Raw genomic sequence first — 20,471 nt, 5'->3', positions numbered from 1 at the left:
ATAAACCCACCTTGAGTACAAATCTAGTGTGTGGCCTCCTCTAATTTCCACAAAGCAGCAGCTGAAAGCTCACCGTAGCTTACAACAAGGGATTTTTGGGCCGGGTCACACAAACGACTCTTAAAATCAGCTAGCCGCTTCAGGAGGTGACTGCATTAATACACTGGGAAGTGAGAGGGAAATGGCTTCATTCCCATTCCTCATTCCCACATACAATGACAGGGGCTCCACTGAGCTATTTTCAACATTTTCCTTAAGCAGTGAACAGCACTTCCAAGCACATAGTACTATTTAAAAAGCTTATATTGAATGTGTGCACTAACCTCTTCAGTAGGTCTTCAAGGCGATCCTCTGGGTAGGCTGTGCAAACAGCAGCTTCTCCACACCTGCAAAATCAGTGACAACACATAAGACCACACTTTCACATTGGTGCTGCAGTCTCAAATTTGGGTTCTGGGTGCAAATGTCCACTTTTCTTAACTCATATTTTCCATTCCCAAAGCAAAATGCCCCCACAGGCATTTCATACTTGTAGACCAACCCTAAAAGTACCTCAGACCACTTGAAGGTGACTTATTCGCAATGTCACACAACGGCTTCTTTTGAGAAATTAAACCAAACTTCACCCCAGTCAGCTCTTGACCTCTTCCCTTTTACTCCTCCTCTCTCTATGTTGGACTGGCCCCTGAGACCCCCGCTGGGATTCTCAAAGCCCAAATGGATCATTTCATTCTCATTTTGTTTTCTCCGATTATAACAAAAATGTAATTGCATAGCACAGAGAAGATCATACGCAAAATAGTCTGTCATTAGTCACTATGGTGTGAAAAATGCTTAAGACGCACATTTCAACTTCTGTTAACTGGTACCCAGAGAAAGAGTGTATAACGTGTTCGTTTGCAGGATATTTATGAAAAATAAAGTACAGTATTTTCAGATGGGCCCCATGGAAGTGCAACACCATCTTTTTTCAGCTTGGGGGGGTGGCGTTTGGGGTCAGACTGTGCGGCAACAGGGAGTCTCTCTAATTTTCTCGTCACTGTTGGACTCTTGGCTGCAGGTTGGGTCAATAATCAGCTGACCAGGCCACGGGCCGGCCAAAGTAAAGCTGAGCTGAACCCAGGCCCAGGGGGACCTGGAAAAAACATCCTGAGAGCGTGGGGGCAGAGGAAGAACTCGGGACAATGGGATGTCTGATTCGGGGATTCCTGACAATTAGAATACAGGTCACCATATATGGCGGGACCTGAGGGGAGGCAAATAACAGGAAAGACGATGGATGAGATGGGGTTCCTCCGGTGACTGTCTGTGCTGAAACAGCACAGAACCTGACGGCGTTTGAAAAGAGAGAGAGAGAGAGAGAGAGAAAAAAAGACAACTTGAGAATGTGGGGCTTGCTTTTGAAGTGAACCAGACAGTGCGGTTCTCCTTCAAGATATGTACACACTCCCGGGTGCTCAGACCCACCACTGTGACCTTAATCAAGCTTCTCACTCAGCAGGCTTACACATGTGTGTGGCACCATCTGCTATTTTTGTTTGAAGAGGACATGTCCAATTGCTGCGGAAGAAAAAATGTTTTATGGTAGAGAGAGAAGAGCATAACAGTAGATAAAGCAAAGAAAGTCCGCTGAGAATGACCATTAAAAATGGTCATACTTTTCTTAGCTAGCCCACTTTCTTAAGCACACAAATATGTGATGGCATTCGGGATGCCAAGTAGAATGTCAGGGATTAATATAATCTCATTGAGAACTAAAAACCTAAATTTAGAACTTATGTTGTTTGCAGAAATGATATGCTGTATTTGACTCCATTTAATGCCAAGTGAGTTTTTTTCCATTAACAATTTTGCCAAATAGAGAAAACACAAATTGTTCTTGTGTATAAAGCCATATACACACTTATGCACAACAACGCCATTGTTAAAGGTCCTCAGGTTTTGATTCCCATATCTCCAGAGTCTTATAATCACCCCTGACAGAGTACTAGCAGAACTGTGACAAGACTGGGAAACTGTCTAATTGGTCCTGGCAGGGTACTGGTCAAAATCAAAAAGTAATTGAGCCGGTTAAATCTGCAGTAAAAGGTGAGTTGGTCTCTCAGAAATCAGACTTCTCTAACCTTCACCTTTTGTGGCGAGTGGTCCACAAAGATATGTATCAGCTTGGAGTGGGGGGGACTGGACAACTGATTAATTTATTCCCCACTTAACTGACCGTTGGCCACAGCAGAACATGCATTAACCGCACATGGAAAAACGATGTGCGTACGCGTCCGACTCAGTGAGATCTCCCCAACCTTCTCGAATAATTCAGAGCAGAAGACCCCAGCCAAAGCAAACACTTAATTTGCAAATGGACCATATGTTGCCCCCTCGCTGAGACAGTGCAGCATCGACCGCAATGCGCCCCTGTGCGGTTAAAAGGATTTTATCTGCCTCTCCGTTCAAAGGGCCGTTTCAAATGACTGCATCCACTTTTTCCTAAGGCCTGAGTTCTCAATGCAGCTACAAAGAACATTATTACCACATCCTCACAACATATCCCAGATATCAGTCCGCATGAACAGTAGAACTACACCTGAATTAATGGTCAAAGATCTACCGTTTAACAATTAAATACACAAAGACCTAAAATGTGAAATTATTCTATTTTTATTTAGATTTTTCACGGATGTTGTTAAAAGGACAGTCCGCAGACAGGCCTCTGCGTTCATCAGCATGGCTCAGCAACAGTACATCACATGAAAAGCCCAGAAGAATACTTTGTTCGTTCTCCTCTCCCAGCCTTTCAAGTTCCGAGGTTTTGGAGCTGTTTTTCCACACATTCTGTGGTGTAATGGCTTTGCCAGCGGAGGCGTTGGCTGATTTTGTGCTATCGCCGCTCAGGCCGAGCCAGCCGTGATACTTTCAATGAAAAGAGGAGGAAAGGTCAGAGAAATAAAGCGTGATTTACAGTAACCAAATTTTCCGGAGTGTAAACTAGTCACTGACAGAGAATAGGGGTAGGATTCTCCAAACTACAAAAACACATGTGGAAGAACAATGCCACATAATTTTCTCTCAAGGAAAGAACAAGAACAAATCTGAATTTAACCCTGCTGGGAAAGCAAGTACATTTACAGTAAGCACCAGTGCCCTGTTACAATTCCCATCAGAAAGAGTGAACCATGTATGACAAATCTGCCAAAGAAATTACTAATGAAACTGAAGATGTCCTCAGTTTTATTCCTGTTGTGGTCATTCAGGATTTCGCACATTGATCCTGTGGGGATCCAAGGTAGCATCTTGGATGTTACATTCAGCACGAGAGCCCTCGATTATGATCACACATGGGGATGGCACCTCAGACCTCGAGTGAACTTCACGGTGGTGAAACAGCAGAAATGTGAGCAGCCATTGACTGGAAATCGAGGAAGGCAGAGGAACTGAACTCCTGGAACTTGACACTGCTTTCATGCTGTGCCTCTCAGCGGCAGAGCACGACTGGGTCTGCGGCGCTGGTGAATCACTATGCTGGGCTGCCATCCAGGGTTCCTCACTCCTCTGGGGTCCCACCCCACCGGCGTTCCAGGGGTCCCACCCCACTGGCTTTCCAGGGGTCCCACCCCACCAGCTTTTTCAGGGGTCCCACCCCACTGGCTTTCCAGGGACGCCCACCCCACCAGCTTTTTCAGGGGTCCCACCCCACCGGCTTTCCAGGGGTCCCGCCCCACCGGCTTCCCAGGGGTCCCACCCCACCGGCTTTCCAGGGGTGCACAAGCAGATACAACTGCCACACACACAAGATACTTTCCAGGTCTCCGGGGCTGGGGGGGGGGGGGGTCTGGAGTCAGGGAGGCATCCTCTACATGCTGGGACAGCAGAGAAGGTGCACGCTGGGTATCATGCAACAACAGCTGAAGCTGCTCCACAGCTCGAGCGCCAGCCAGGCCACGCGGTGTAACTCCGCGAGCTCCACGAGCATGTCAACCACACGGCTTTACTCACCACAAAGGCGGCTCTCTTCCAGCAATCAGGGGGTTTTCTGGGAGCTGGTTTTGAGCATTTACAGCTAGGAGTTCTGCGGCTCTAAATGCTTTGCAAGTCATTGCTGGATGACAAGAACCAAGGTCCTCATTATTATTAAACAGACCGTCTGGCTGCCAGGTCTGTCTGTCTCACTGGACACACTGTCTCACTGAGCTCTGTGGGCTACAGTTTGGCTGGGTGGGCCAGCCATGTAATTCAAGTATAGCAGGCAGACAGAGACTGGTAGATAGGGCACAAACTGGGGGAGCAAGGGAGCAGTTAAGTAGATAACTTATTTCATGATTATATTATTTCCTACCTTAATAACCATCTAACGAAAGATGCTTTTCTTTGCAAGAAGGTGGTATCTATTCAGTCTTAACACAACTTTGGTCAAACCTGAACATGTTCCAGGTTTCCTACACAAGACATTCCGTTAATTTCAGGGTCCACTTCAGGCACATGTATGGCCTTTGCTTCATTTACTCAAATTTAGGAACAATGCTGAATAAGGCCCTATATTTGATTCAACCAGGCCTATATTTGGTTCAACCATAGATGACTGTTTTGAGATGCAATCTATTGCTGTTGCCTTGCCGGCATTTTTAATATTCACATCTCATAATGCTATTTAATGCGCAGTCAACAGCCCTCGAGAAACGACCAGCTCCTCTTTTCCAGGAACTTCACAACACAGCCCCGTATTGAGATGTCTTTCCCCAACTGTGAAGGTTCTGCAAAGTATTAAATCTACTTTGTCCAGTATAAGGAATACTTCCAGTGCAAATTTGTGATGCAAGCTGCCAGTGCGCAGACATCTAATGAGGGATGTGTGGCTCCCCGATTTGGCCAACGAAGCAGCGCTCCTTCCGGAAGGTACGATTGGTGCTCCACATCTGGAACTCAGCAGTCCAGAGTCCAAGTTGTTTTCTTCGCCAGCTCAGCAGGACAGTAATCAGAAGCATCTGAGTCTAAGCACTCACATAGGAGGACGAAACAACCCACCCTTGCAAAAATGTAATGTCTGACACAGGTCAGGACATCATGGGATTTGGAAAATTTACCAAAATAATCTAGTAAAATGGGCACTTCCCACATTTGTAAAGGGTCATTAAAAAGACATATAATAACATATAATTGACTTGTAATATGCTGAAATGTCACAATCATAAAAAACTAATGTCAGTATCATTATTATCTAGCACAGTGTTTCCCAACCTTGATCCTGGGGGACTTCTTTGTATGCTGGTTTTCATTTTAACATATTTTAACAAGCTGATAATTTTTCATAATTAGGTTCTTTTCGGGTTAAGAGGGACTATTTACCCTCTTATGGCACATTATATCAGAAATAGCTATGCACGCCATGAAGAATAAAAATCCCATGTTCACTCTGTGCTTATTATGCTATAATTCAAACAATTGCTAACAAAAAGTCAACTGATTAAATTAAAGACTGAGTAGGCTCCTCATTAGGAAGCTGAACCCAAAAAACGTGTTCAAAAACTACACGTGAACACCCAACATGTGAAAAGTACACATGTGAACTACAAAAACAATCTCATTTATACAATGAAAGTGCAAAAAGGTAACCTATACTATTCCAAGACACATGTTTTGTTTCATGTGTGAAAGTTTTTTGTCATATTTAAAAAATGTCAGTCATGTGAAAATGACTCAATGTGACACAATTTTGTTTCACATGTGGAAATGTCCAGTTCACATTTGACATTTTCTTTTCACATGAAAATATGGTAATTCTCATGTGAAAATTCACAAACTTCACATTTAGTTTTTTGTAAGAGAACACGTGTTCTTTCCCAATTGTTCCTTAAACTTATTACCACAGTGCAGGTTTGACTTGTTATCATTTGCTTTGTCCTTGAATTCTTAATTATCTACCAAATGGTTAGTTTTAATGGTCATGTGTGCACAGTTTTACCAATTAGTAGCCTATTCATCCATGTCAGTCTTTCTGGGCATACTGACAATGAAAGCTAACCAGATCATCATCAATAGAAGAAATAGCTACCAGCACAAAAAGGATAATACATATATATTGTTTTTATGCTTAACTTCAGAAGCAGAACATTAATATTTTCCACACTTGGACTGACGGCATTTGAGGAAATGGACTATGTGTTCACACCATTCTACTATTGAGTTGTTATACAATTTCTACTGTTTTCAGAAGGTCACATGGTGAGATGATGCAGTAACAGCATGGAAACTCTTTCTCTCCCCTCCTCAAGCAGAGGCCACAAACACAACCAATTATTTTCCAGAAAAGAATAACTCTGGTCTTATAAACCGGGCAGGCCCAGCGTCTGGCTTAAATTTAGGACTGTATTATTTTTAACCATTCAGAAAGTAGCACAGCTTTGAAGGTCTTGCCAGGGGCACTTCAAAGGAAGTGGGGAATCTCTACTTTCCAAACACCCCAACGATTTCAGCATGGGATTGACTGCTGTGTCCGCACTGGCCAGTGGAAACACCTGTACTGTCTGTAGGGGTAGAACCAGATTTAGAGCTAGGCTCAAAGTAAAGTGGAGGGATGTATAATATCTCAACCTCAACGTTACAACGATTATGCTCAATCAAGCCATACACACATTTTTGGGAATTACATGGCTTCAGTAAATTACACAGAGCAATATACAACTACAGAGGCAACTGTAGATGAGAGAGAGTAGAACAATTGCAATTCATCAGTTTTCTAGAAGAACGCTGCCAATATGTTTTTCTGTAAAGTTCTAGCCTTTAAGCGACTGTCACTAGAAACCTTTTAGTACAATTGCATAACCTGATTAATGCACTTGTAGCGTAAATCAAACTGTAGACACAACTAATCTGATACCCATGGCAAATGCATGCAGTCATAGCTATAATGTGTACTAAAAGGAGGGTTCCTGGGGTAACACGAGAGGTTTCACTTATTTGGAGCAGAGATGAACATGAACATGAGGTTGAAGGCAATTGACAGCCATAGGTGATGAAGCAACATAAACAGCTTCCACCAAAGAGAACCTCTCACCATTGCCTTTTTCTTACGCTCTTTTTAATTTTACACCGATTCACTACTGTTCTGGTGCTGCTGCATCATTCATGAGTATAGCACAGCACAGCAGTGCACAGGTGTGCTGTGCTTTGGAACACAATCATCAGGCCCATCTCACACCGACACAGGCCCGACTGCTGCCTCAGAGGCCCAGGAATAGCACTCAGAAGATGTTTGGCTCTCTGTGCACCACGGGAACAAGATGCTTCATAATTCAATCAATACAATGTGATTAGGCACAAACAATTTCCTGTCCACAAGACACTACATTGGAGAGAAGCCTAAGAGACACACCACAGCACTTCACCACAGCTGGGATTCACTTTTTATTAGGACGGCTAGGCCTCTTTTAATAAATGCAAGATCTGCTTGTCTCCTTTTCATAAATGTGAGCTCTAGTCAGGCTTGCAAGGATCACTTCATTAGCCAAATCTGCAATACTTTATATTATCCATGAACAGAGTCCCATATTTTTTTCCCCCAGCAATTCAGATGACGCACTTCTAAGTTCAACATCAGATGTGGTTAAGAGTGCCACTACCGTCCAGCTCTACTGCCCTAAATCCACACGTGTCAATGCAGCCGACGTCAACCATGTGTTTTAGTGCACTTTCACTTATTCCACAGCAGATGAAGGCACCAATACTTTCATTTGAAAATGAATGCCAATGTTCCCGCTCCAGCAAGCTGCTGACAGACTTCACGGCGTGCTGCATTCTGTGCTGGTAAGACTGGTAAATGTTTTTTGCACTGTCAGAAAAAAAACGGGCCTGTAAGATGGGAGTGGAAAACACATAAAAGTTATTCGGCTCCCAATTTAAACAGCCTCCCAGGCCTCCAGTAAAAAATCTCTACTCCTTCAAGAGGTTTTTAAAGAGAAAAGGCTTTTGTATTATTGATGGGTGGATTTTACCGGGGCCATAAAATATCGGTGTGCAATCAGAAGCCCTTTGCTGGAGAGTGTTTATGCTTTAATTGAAACCTGGCTGTCTGTTAAATCGCAGAGCTGCTTTGAAACAAAAATGATGTGTTTGTATTAGCTCCATGAATCTCCCAGAGATAACATACGTTTCCCTCAGGAATTCCTGGTGACCAGCATTTGCAGTTGTGCTCCAGATGCTGACCTCCCATGCTTCTTATCACATGATGACATGATCACATTGAAGCTATTTAACGTTGTCTTTTGTCAAGAGCCTGCACTGAAAGGTGCAGAATATTGGAAAAAAATATTACAGAAACAAAAAAAGTTCCTTTACACTTGAAAATGTGACAAAAACTGATTATTTTGTAAAAGACAATGTGGCTCTGAAAATATTCAAGAGCCACATTGTCTTTGATGTTAATGTTGTTTTTTTTGTTAACCTGGAATAAGCGATTTGAGTGATTGAGCGACCCAGAGTGACATCAGCATTGGGGCTTCCGCAGGGACACAGACGTTATATAAGAGTGGTTGTGTTTTGTTTTGAACACAGTCTGCTCGTGCAGTGATTCTCCCCAGTGGGAGTTTAACTGAGGCACCACTTCACCCTCTCTGGCCTCAGTCAGTTTTGACCAAAGCATAATAACATTGTGCCTCCAGACCACAACAGCCTGCCTGCCTCCCACATTTCCATCAGGACAAACGTGGTCTCCTTCTGATGACATCAGCCATCCAAGCACTGCACTGCCCTAATTACTGCTTGAGGACAGATTAAAAGTTTTAAAATAGTCTCTCTGCCCTCGATTGTAGCTTCACTGTAGTGTTACTGTCTGTGTCTATTTCAGGCAATTCGGTCCAGGGCATAGATAAGTAGACTGAGCAATAGTCAAAGTTAAATTATGTAGGCAGCATGCTGTCAATAGAAGACTATCAAATTACCAGACGCCAATCCCAAGGTACCCACACAGATGATATATAGTACATAATAGCCTATAGCTTACAATTATCACCCCATTAGTTCAGAACTGTGTTTATTTCCATGAACAGTTTTTTCATTTATTCGGTTCCTTACACATATAAAAATGTTGATGAAATTAAATTAGTAAATTAGTATTATAAAATACATATCAGCATATGTGAATGTGTATATGTGTATTTTCATGCAAAATGATGGTATATGTCCTTAAATTGGATTAACAAAATTAATTGAGTGTATTTTCTGTGACTTTTACAGTAACTGGAGTATTTGCAGGTAATTAAAAATAATGAAACTAAACAATAAAATACAGCAAAGCAGGCTTTAAATGGTTAGTAACAATTAAGTATGAACAGAAAAGCAATAGGGCTGAATAGAACTGTGAATGCCATGCTAACCCATGCCTTCACTATTCAGGAAGAGCTGCAGTGCGGACTATGACTATGAGGACAGCAGATGCATGTGTAAAATGCAAGGTGTCCATGCCCCCAGGGCCCCAGCCTAACCAATCGCACAAAACCAGTGATTACACGCTGAGCACTTGTTTCCATAGTGCACGCTGCCTGCGGGTTACAGACCGCACATCCAGATTACATCACTCCATAGCTATTATTGTAATGACTCATTGTGGTGCTCCGTCTCCACTGGAGGCCAGAGGAACCCCATTATAGCGAGGGGTTCTTTCCTTGTGTGCGTCTCTCCCGAGCCCAACGGAATTCATTCCCTCCCAAAGCATTCCCCCACCAATGCGCTGATGGATAGTTGGTCATCATCATCCACAGAGGGATAGCTAAGCCCCACATGTGTCTTATGTTGGGGAAACCACTTCTGACACGCCAAAATTTGGCAGCACGGAGGACTGGCAATCACATCAAAAAGAGACGTTTTCCATAAGAAATTACCAAAGGCTATTCCTCTCTAACAAACATTCTCCTCCCAGTGTTCCCTTACAGATGCTGTTAAAAACTTTCACAAAACTTTAATGTTTCCAAGCATGAGCAGTCACAGCCCAGAAAAACATCATGCTGCAGCAATTATTTATCTTAACAGACTGAGCTATGTTACATCAGGTTCCCAACGGACTGCTCCTCCCTATTCACCTACATATCAGTTAGACTCACAGTGGGGGCTGTCCTTGGTCTCATCTGCCAATTTGGTGTGACCTGTATCTTTGAATGAAACATTCTGCCACTTAGGCTACATGAGATCCATCATTGTAGAGAAACAGATCGCGTTACATGTCTTCCAAACCAAAGGGCAATTGTTACCAGGCTTTAGAAATTGCATTGTGTGGACAACGGTGTTTCTGCTACACCACCACTGCTGTCACCATCCCAGTTTTTTCCCTTTCCATGTCATCCCCCAGCTTAAGGCTATTTCTTTCTTGACACTTGTCAATATTTACCTTGCCACAATATGAAACTACTCTGTAGCGTCAGAGACCAATGTATGCAAGCCCTACAAAAACATGCGAGCAGTGCACTTGCGTAATGAAAGCATAAAGAAACTATAGAAGGCAATGTAGGGCAGCATTGAGCCGAGGTAAATCATCGGGATTGTATCCCAGCTCAAACACTGCTGTTGCACCTTGGGACAGAATCCAGCTCTATTAATGTTTTTTACCTCCTAAAATAGACTGTTTAATAAGTTGATCTATGGTTCAAGTTTGATGAATCTACACCGATTTACCACATTTAGTTCTGTTGACCACTTGTGGAACGTTTTGGCCCTCAAATTTTGCAAAAGGAAAAATGGTAAATGGGAAATGGACTGCATTTATATAGCACTTTTATCCAAAGCGCTTTACAATTGTTGCCTCTCATTCACCAGAGCAGTTAGGGGTTAGGTGTCTTGCTCAGGGACACTTCGAACCAGCAACCCTCCAACTGCCAGACAACCGCTCTTACCTCCTGAGCTCACTCACTCATTACAAAATCCAGTTCTACTGCAAGTCTAACATATCCAAATCTAAAACAAAGTCTTTAATTCAAAAGTAGCAAAGACAAAACAAACTAGATTGTTTATTATTAATGAAACCGGGATTCAAAAGATAGGAGCAAAGCTTAAATGTAGGTCACTTGCTTATTGCAGCAAAGAGGCAAGTCTAATAATTTCAGGCCAATGACTGCCAGTAACCTAATAGCTCGAAACTGGATGTGTGCCTGGTCATATGCACAGGGCCTGGATAAGCAGAATAGCAGCGGCAGATAGAAAAACAGTCACATGCTACAAGGTTCATCTAGACGGCCTCTTTGTGGACCAACCCAAACAAAATTGCTAATGGACAGACTCCCTTGTGGTGGCTGATATTCGTGTTGAGAAATGTACCTTTGTTTTGAGCGCCCAAGGGTAATTATGTTTCCCATAGTATTTGGAGAAAGATTATCAGTGACACAAAGATCTGAATGAATCACAGCTTCTTGTTTGCTAAGGGCAGCGAAGTAATGACTGCATCATGAAGGTCAGCGATTGACATAACAAGGTATCTCAGCTCATTATGGGAACGTACTCCCCTGTCCCCGGTCTTCCGTTTATGCGTCACATATTTTATAGTAGTGCTGTGTGACATTCTGAGGGCAAAAGCTCATTTAAAAAAAATCTCAAGGTGAAATCTAGTCCAACAGACGCCTCAGTGCAACAAGGAATACTTCCCTGTCCCTCCCACCAATAAAGGAATCACAAATTTGGTACTTGTGCAGAGATTTTATATAAGTTCCACATTTTAGTTGATGTTGCTTATAATTTGCATGTGGGACAATGGTTGTATTTAATTTAATCACTAAAACAGACAGGCCCATAGGTCCAATATTGTTTGCCAACTGTCCAAACTGTTAAAGCATGAGCCATTACAGCCCATCAACAAAGCCATGTGACTGACCCCTCCGCATCTGGCATGCGTCTTTCACGTCTGGGTCTTCCTCAGTATGCAGAATTCTCGTTACCTAAGGGCTTTGTTAGATGTAGATGTGTCTTAAATTGTTGGCTCAGAAGAACTCCATTTTCAGGCCATTTCAATCAGTTCTCCAGCTCAATAAACAAACTAATATTGAAGCTTCCTTCTCAGCCAGACACAGGACTTCCTTGTCTGGGGGATGCCCATTTATGTCTCTCCTGTCTTTGCCTGCTCTGAGCTTGGATTGAGACAAACAATGCAAGTCTCGCAGGCCTGTACAGTCACTGGGTGGTGCTTACTGGACGCTTGAGGTGCAGGAATTAGCTCTCTGAACCTGGCTAAATAGGTCGTTTTTGCCTAGTGTCACAGCTGTAACTCTGACACACTACATACTGTTTGCCCTCAACATCTGCAGGCTAATGTCAGGTAGACAAATTCCTGAACCACAAGCAGACAAACCCTCTTAAAAACAATAAATGATACTTTGGCCCAACTCACAGGATTCACTTTAATCTATGAGCATTCACTCGGACGGAGTGTGGCACAGTGGGTAAGGAACTGCGCTTGTAACCGAAAGGTCGTAGGTTCGAATCCCGGGTAAGGACACTGCCGTTGTACCCTTGAGCAAGGTACTTAACCTGCATTGCTTCAGTATATATCAGCTTATAAATGGATACATGTAAAGTGCTAAGTAAAGTTGTTAAGTCGCTCTGGATAAGAGCGCTGCTAATGCCTGTAATGTAATGTAATGTAATCAGTTCAAGACTGACCCATGATGCTTGACTATTGTCGCATGTGCAGAGCTAGCTATGGAAGGAAGCACTTCTATTCAGAGTAACTTAAAGTCAAAAACCACATCCTCACCTACTTATTAATGCATGACTGACGTTAGTCATTTACACAGGTCTTTAAAAGCATGATTTGAGCAAAGAGTTACAGACTAATTCAGGCTTCAGTAATACATGGGCTATGTGTTTCTCAGGAGGAATAATGCAAGCAATCCTGATGATAGAAGATAAGTGAAACAGATCTGGACAGCTTGCAGGAATATCTCATTGTAGGAAAGAAAAACTGAATCCATTTATTTGGCACAAAATGTCCTTCAGTTGCTATCATGAAAACAAGAATCTGAAAACTACACTGAGATGATCTACACTGCATAATAACACTTGAGCATTCACAGCACAGCTGGAAACTGTTTTGGCATTGAGATGACTCAGAGGTTTGAGGCTGAGTTACCCATCACCAGCAGTTCAACAGAATAACATCAATTAGCATGCAATATATTATGTGAATAAATTCTTTCAGTGACCAATGAGGAAACAACAAAAATGAAAACAAAATAACTGCATTGGTTTCAGTGGTTATTCTTAATTTCCTTATCCTCCCCGGATTTTATTTACGATCTCCAGTCAGATGACACCCTTTCCTTTCATAAATATCAGGTCAAGAAATTAAGGCAAATGACTACAAATCACTGCTGGACTGTAGCCTACCTATTTCAACAAAGCAGAGTGCTCCTTATCCTGAGGCTATGGACTCGTATTTCAGCCTTCCTGGGAGCGAAACTACTCCCCCAACCGAAAGCACTCCGTCCCTTTGTAACACTGTCCATTAACAGAACCGAACATGATTTACACATCCCAAGGACAAAAGGCTTGAAATAGGAAGAGCAGTTTTGGACGGACATGAAAAACTGTTCTCTGAGCACTGCTGGCTATAATTACGCACTGCTGAGTCAGAAACGTTGGACCACCCCATAAACTTTAACAGGGAGGGGGAACTAGGGCTCTATATTCAAAGCCAAATTTCCAAAAAAGTGTGCCACAGCAAAGCCTGTTATAAGAGACAGTATGCCACACCGTTAACCCAAAGTTCAGAGTTTCTCAGTCAGTGGGAAACAGTAAAAGGAGATTATTGTAACTCAGGCTAAAGAAAAATGACCATAATGGTATGACAATCCCAAGTGACCTGGGTTTCCATGGCATCCGCAAAACCACGCCGTAAACATCCGGCAACACAGTCCACGTCATTCACCGGCACATGAGTAGGCCTCTCCTAAGGTGACTTTCAACTGCTGACAGTTTCAGCCCCCTTTAAAGATTCCATCAGCCGATAAGCAGATCTGAACAGAAGTGCTTGCCACCTGCATTCAACAGGTTTATTAGCAGGACTGTGAACAGGGGAGTGTCCAAATATACCAAACACAGCCAGAGAAGAAAACATACCAGTGGGTGTAAATGCATTTCAGAAGTACAATATATCAGGGCATCTGGACTCTCTTGGTTCTCTGTTGTCTTCCTTAGGGCTGAAAGATTTTAGCATTCCAACACTGCCACTTCACTGCAGATCTGGGGAGGCCAGAGTAATATATATATATATATATATATATATATATATATATATTCTACCATTAACAACAGAAACACTGGTGGACAGCTGTATCCTGTCTTCCTCCTGAAAGGCCTATTGAAATGGTAAGAACCAGAGGCACAATCTTTGGCAGTGGGCGCTTTTACTCTGAAGGACACACCCTGCTGATCTTGAAAAGATGCGCTGTCAGCTGGCACGTCCGGCCGCGATTTATCTCCATCCACAGCGCGAGTCACAGGGGAGCTCGAGCGCGGTCCTGAGCCAGCGTGGGCCAAAAGCACACACAGGGCGCAAACAGGGCCCAGACAGAGAGATTACTCCAGCGAGGGCTTAATCTTATCAGCATGCATGAATGCCCCCGAGCAAAAGACAGGGCCAGGGGAGGGGGGGGGGACTCCAGATTCACCACCGATCTCTGCCAATTGACCGTCTCCATCTGCTGCTGGACGGCAGGGGAAGGACAATGGCAACCCCCTGCCCCAGTGTCGAGCACAACAGCACTTTCACGCAGGCACGCCCAGGCCACCCTCCACCACACCGCCCCAGCGCATAGCAGCCCACTGCTCTCAGCAACACACAGATGCACCCGTGCAGCACAAGGTGGCCAGGCCTTTGAGAGGAGATGGGGGAGGGCCATGGGACATTCAAGGGACATTCCACGGTTCTGAAGGCCCCCAATTCTCACTTTTCTGCTGGGACAGTGCAGCTTGTTGGCATATTCTGGTTTACATTCTTCTTGGTGACAAAAGTTTAAGGCCTTTGAAAAGACCTTAAACTTTAGACCTTAAGATTCTCCATATCATTTGGCCGATTACAAACGCAAATTGTTGTAGCCTATATAGAACAGAAAGCCCCATTCTATTAGGACTGCTACATAAACATCTTAACTGGAAACTCTGTAAACATCTGCGTAAGTTAAAATAATGGTCAGTGATAATAGTGACAAAACCCCTGCGTTTTAATTAGAATGATACCCCCCTCTTCAAATAAGGGGAAAAAATATCAATAGGTTCTGGTACATAAAACTGCAAACAGATGTTGTGGATACGTAAACACTGTGGTCTGACCTTTCAACTGGAGCCAGTTCAATTAGCATCTTTAACACCTTTTCCAAGTTAAAAGCCAGCCTGCCAGCCCCCTCCTCCTCTTTCCACAGAGGTTGACAAAACAGGCACTGAGATGTGAGGCTTTGGTATGCATAACAATGCACATACCAGTAAGATGCTTGCCCAAATGCTGAAATGGCTCGTAATCAGCCCCTTTTATTAGTGGCACAGACAGACTTCCTCAGTCAGAATTGAACCTAAAGTGACAGTCCAGTGGCTGTGTGCTTAGCAGGATCCCCACATCCAGTGCATGCAACTAAAAACTGGGATACAGTTAGAGAACAGAGTGTGTGGTCTTGGCTCGACTGCCTTTTTGTCAGGCAGTACAAAGTGACACATTCAGATTCAACGTGTCCAAGAAAAGCCAATGATGACCAGGCCAGATGAACAATGCATCATCAGTATGGGGCGAATTGGCCTGCTTTTTTTTCCATTCTTTCAAAACAGACCATTTAAAAAAAAGATGCTAAAAAAACTGTCGCAGTAATTGCATTCTGGTTTGCCAAGTGAGAATGGGGCTGCTTGTGCTCTCTCCCCCCAGGCAGACCGAAACTCAAAAGCTGAGGGGTTTCCAAACCTATAATGAGTAGGGCACGTTTTATTTGAGGTTTTTACGGACCAAATGAAGGCAGCTTATTCCCAGGACTCTGGCCACCAATGGCACATGCCTGTAACCTACGGGCAGTTACCATCTTTATTCTTAGATACTATAAAGTTAATAACCACTGATGACCTATGAGCTGCATACATCTAGACCTTACAATGGCGCTCGGTTACACAGGGATCGTCTTTTTTCTACTTTTGCACCCATTGCTAGTTAAAAGGTAGGATTCAACTTGTGCAACAGAGAGTGAATTAATTTGAGTACCTTCAAACATGAACACCCTGCCCAGAATTCCATCATCATAAATCTACCACACCCAATTGCTGCACCGGCATTTACTCATAAGCCTAGAAAATGTAAGCTACTCAATTGATTCGTCCAGTTCACAGGGCGAGAGAGAGAGAAAAAGGATTTGAGGAATAATAGCCTACAAGGTGTGATGACAAGATGTTGTATAATATAGCATACTGAAGAGTGTATCTTAAAGCAAACATGTAGACTACTTTCAAGCATACATTCATATTTAAACCAAACTAGCTTCCTCTACCTGAAAAGTACTGATACTGGTTTCCTAGAGTCTACAGGTGCTCTAGATAGGGTATCATTTGAGTGTTTAATTCCTCAGTAGCTAACCTAGTTCTTAACCGGAAACTATTCTCTCCAGCTGCCCCAGTTCCAGCACTGTAGATTTTTCCAGCAGAAGATTTTGATTACATTTGCAACAGAAACTCTAAACAGATCCAATAGCCCAAAGCTAGTGCATGCTTAGAAATGCTTCACTTTGATTTATATAGAAAAGATGCAAGCCAGTAGGTGTAATCACAAGCTTCAGATGTGGCCAATGAAAGCATTAAAAAAAAGACAATAGGTACCCTGCTAAAGTTATATAAATGGGGGGTCCAACTGTACAGAGCAAGACAAGGACAGAGAGACCTTAAGACCCTACAAAGACCCTAAGAAAGAGTAGACACATCCTATCTGAGGGATTAAGCATTAAGCACACCACACCTCAGGGCAGCCTAAGCTTTACAAAGGCAGCCAAAGGACAAACGGTGCAACAAAACCATACACAATTTGGGGATGTTAAACCTATGTAAAATGAGACAGTGGAAATGGACAGAAGAGCTACTGTAACAACATATACAGGAGGACAGGGTGGAGGCTGGGAGGTGTGGCAGTTATCTGCCAGTAACCTGGTTTACAGAAGCAATATCAATTTGCAACCCATTATGAAGTAAACAATGCAATAGTGCAAGAGGCCGTATCTCACCTTGGCCTCATCTGATTTACAAAGGCGTAACTCCCAACAGAAAAACGGACTGATCATGATGGTTTCCATTTCTGATCCCATAATTCAACACATTTGCATTCAAGGCAGATGCACTTTTAATTAATGTTTTGTCATAATTTTGTCCTAAATTCTTAGCGAGAATCGCAGGCTCGCGAATTAGTTGATCTATTTTGGATTTCAAATTGTAGGTTAATGATTAGCCGCTAATTGTTCCCGTGTGATACGTGTCCGCGCGCGTGCGTATGTGTACTGTCACTCGCTAGAATTGACTCATTTAACACGAGGACCTCTGCTTCGCTTCTTTCCCCACTGAAATGTTTCGGGATTGGGTGGTCCAATGCAATCTGAACAAAGTAGAGACGGCTACAATTAACCAACTACTAAATTACCATACTTAAACATGTACGATAAATATCCATTGTGGCTAAAGGGACAGGACACACCTACAACGAATATACAAACAGGATTCACATCTTTAATATTTAACGATTAATAGACCGATTTCAGAATATAACAATTTAAGACTATGTATATAATAATGACAATGTATTTAAAGTTAAATCGATGTTGTTAACACCAAACGCCTGCAGCACGACTTAATCCATATGCACGCGGGGTGGCAACTGAGTATTTAGCAAGCTTTTATACAGTAGCTGAGTAGTCAGCGATGTATTATTTACAACCAAAAGTTTAGATAGCAAGCTAATAAGCACATTAGATGAATTCACTATGAAAAGCAGCCGCAGTTTAAAATGCTAAACTGGTTGTGTCAATTAAAATAGAGATTTCAACAGTTTTGCACTTACAAATCGAGTTTTCCAGCAGAAATGCCCGACAATGAATGGGACAGAGCCTTCAAACATCCAAGAGGCAGTCGACGTAGCAGCGCGATTCGCGAAGGAGAAGAAAAAACAGTACAGACGTGTCAAATAGACTAAGATAGTCGGATAAGTGTTTTCCTTTCCCTTAGAACCCTAGTTTTCAGTGCACGCGTTTGGTGGTTACCGTTGAGTAACGGAGAGGCATTCTCTGTCAGTGTCACACAATTCAGTCTGCAGTGCCAGCCTATATTATGACGTCGCCTCATTCACAGGCACAACTCCCCCCTCCTCTCACTCCTTTTGTGTTCTCTCCTTTGACTCTACTAACTTTAGTTCGTTTCGTTCAGCTTTCACTTGCTTTATATTCACAAATCGGAACATTATAAAACAACGGTGTTTGTTTGTGATGTTGTTTTGTAGCAACATCATGTTCATGTTTCTAGAAGCACTTTTATGTATGTGACCCAAGGAGACGCTCTGGTGCCACGAATTCAGCCCCAACCCCCAAGTGTTTCAAACTGCACCGTTATTTCAAAACATTAACCACGTTAGATTCCTGTCCACCATTAAAATTATGATTATAATTTTTCAATGAACACTTTAGAAATGCACATGCAGTATTTCCGTCTATAATAACTCAACCTTGAATTTTAATACAGTTAAAGTAATTCAATGTGCAATGCACTCTGCAATCTCCCATGAACTGTCTACAGTGTTTTATGCTAAATGCAATTCATTTTAGCTGATATAAAAACCAAGCTACAAGTCTACATCAGCTGAATCCATCATTCCACTTCCCATCTTCCTCACTATAAATTTCACAGACTTCACAAACTCCAAAAAACATACAAGGCTTCTTCAGAATATTTACGCTGGTCCCCTGACAGGAGGGAGATTAGAGAAATGGCCAGGCTCCAAGGCTGTTTGTATATTGTGATTTGTGGAAGAAGCACTTCAGCAGTAATTTCAGGCTGGCTGTCTGAAAAGCCATACATACTGACTGCAATCTCAGAAGGCAATGAGTCAGCCAATGGAACCTGAAACAGCACTTGTCACCAAGATCTACATGCTGTCCAATGCAGTCAAGTTTCCCAGCAGCTGTTTCCCAAGGAAAAGCCATAACGTCATGCCAGATCAAGCGGACATTCACTAGTTGCATGTGGTCACCATGGTGCGTTTCACAGTGATAGTGCAGGCACGGATGGTCAAATAAACCAAAGAAACCAAATTACCATGTTTCAAGTTATCCTAGCCCAGCTGAAAAAACAGCAGGAACACAAAGCCAAGTTTTAGACTGAAAATCCAAGGACGTCTAAAGAATGACAGTGATTAAGTATTAGTTAACACTGGGGTGTTTATCAAGCATGAACTGACCATGGATCTAGTGTGTACTGTATCTTTAAGCTGGAGAGTAGAATCATGAGGAGCACTCATGAAATGATTCACAATGACAAGTAAACTGACCTTAATGATCCCCCCTACCCCATGTTGAGAGCCATTTTGAAACTGTTATCTCAAAAAGCAACAGTGGATGGACCACAAAATACTCATTTTCAGTACATGTGCTTTAGGTTGCAGTCTGTAGTAGAATTTCTCTTGAATCCGAGAAATCCCAGGTAAGTTTTGTGAACTCGCTAAATTCCTTTTGTTGTTTGGTCCAGATAACAGCACACAAAAATGCACGCCTTTCATTCCATCTTCTGTAAATCCATTGCTCAAGTGAATCAGATGATGTTCAGTCTGTCAAGGTCGAGGGCCAGGACAGGCTAACTGAAATGATCTGGGAACACAGCAGTGTGCTTACATAGAGACTACATCACAACAGTGAGCTCTCATCAACACCAGCACTGCTTAATGCATTCAGGGCTTGTGTTGCACAACCAGCAAATTGTCCGGCCTCCTCATACACACCCCATGTAAAACAATACAACAGGATGTTTAAGAGGATGTCTTTTCCACTGTATGAAGCATATGTGCACATAGCCTTCCTAAGATAATTAAAAGAATTTCAGCACAAGAGCAGAAACAGTTTAGAAAGTGAAACACAAAAAGAGGTAAGGTTTATTGAGTTGATCTCATTGGAATATGTTTAAACCATTCTATTGTGGTTGGTAAGCTGGGCATAAATACAGAACAATATTACAATTTTCATACACATTGCACACACATACTGTATTTAAATGTAACATAAACATAAGGTAAAAAGATTTTCATTTATGAATCACAGCCACTGCATTAATCAAATCATCAGCAGTTACTGCAGCTGATTGTATAAACATAGCCATTTAAAAATGATTTGGGCAGAGATAGATTGTTTTTCACCAATTTAATATATGCACATATACCCCTAGGTATTACATAGGTGTTACATTCGCGCAAACACACACCTATAGTCTTTCCATTTCATTTATAATTGGTT

General features: G+C 42.6%; 1 protein-coding gene across 4 annotated transcripts in view; it reads right to left on the bottom strand.

The window, feature by feature from the left end:
* The window catches only part of LOC135239155 (LHFPL tetraspan subfamily member 2a protein-like), a 53,524-nt gene extending 35,208 nt beyond the window's left edge, over nucleotides 1-18,316 (bottom strand). The window contains exons 1-2 of one of the 4 annotated variants that reach the window (XM_064307633.1): nucleotides 18,237-18,316; nucleotides 324-386 (exon numbers count right to left, since the gene is read on the bottom strand). The gene's annotated coding sequence lies outside the window, so the exon portion shown is untranslated. Of the gene's footprint in view, nucleotides 1-323; nucleotides 387-17,210; nucleotides 17,446-18,037 lie in introns of those variants that run through there. The other 3 variants (XM_064307631.1, XM_064307632.1, XM_064307634.1) reach the window with 3 other exon arrangements.
* Nucleotides 18,317-20,471: the final 2,155 nt, after the last annotated feature.

Source organism: Anguilla rostrata, chromosome 14 (assembly GCF_018555375.3).
Source record: "Anguilla rostrata isolate EN2019 chromosome 14, ASM1855537v3, whole genome shotgun sequence".
NCBI classification, from domain to species: Eukaryota; Metazoa; Chordata; class Actinopteri; order Anguilliformes; family Anguillidae; genus Anguilla; species Anguilla rostrata.
This window is presented reverse-complemented; position numbering and strand designations above follow the sequence as displayed.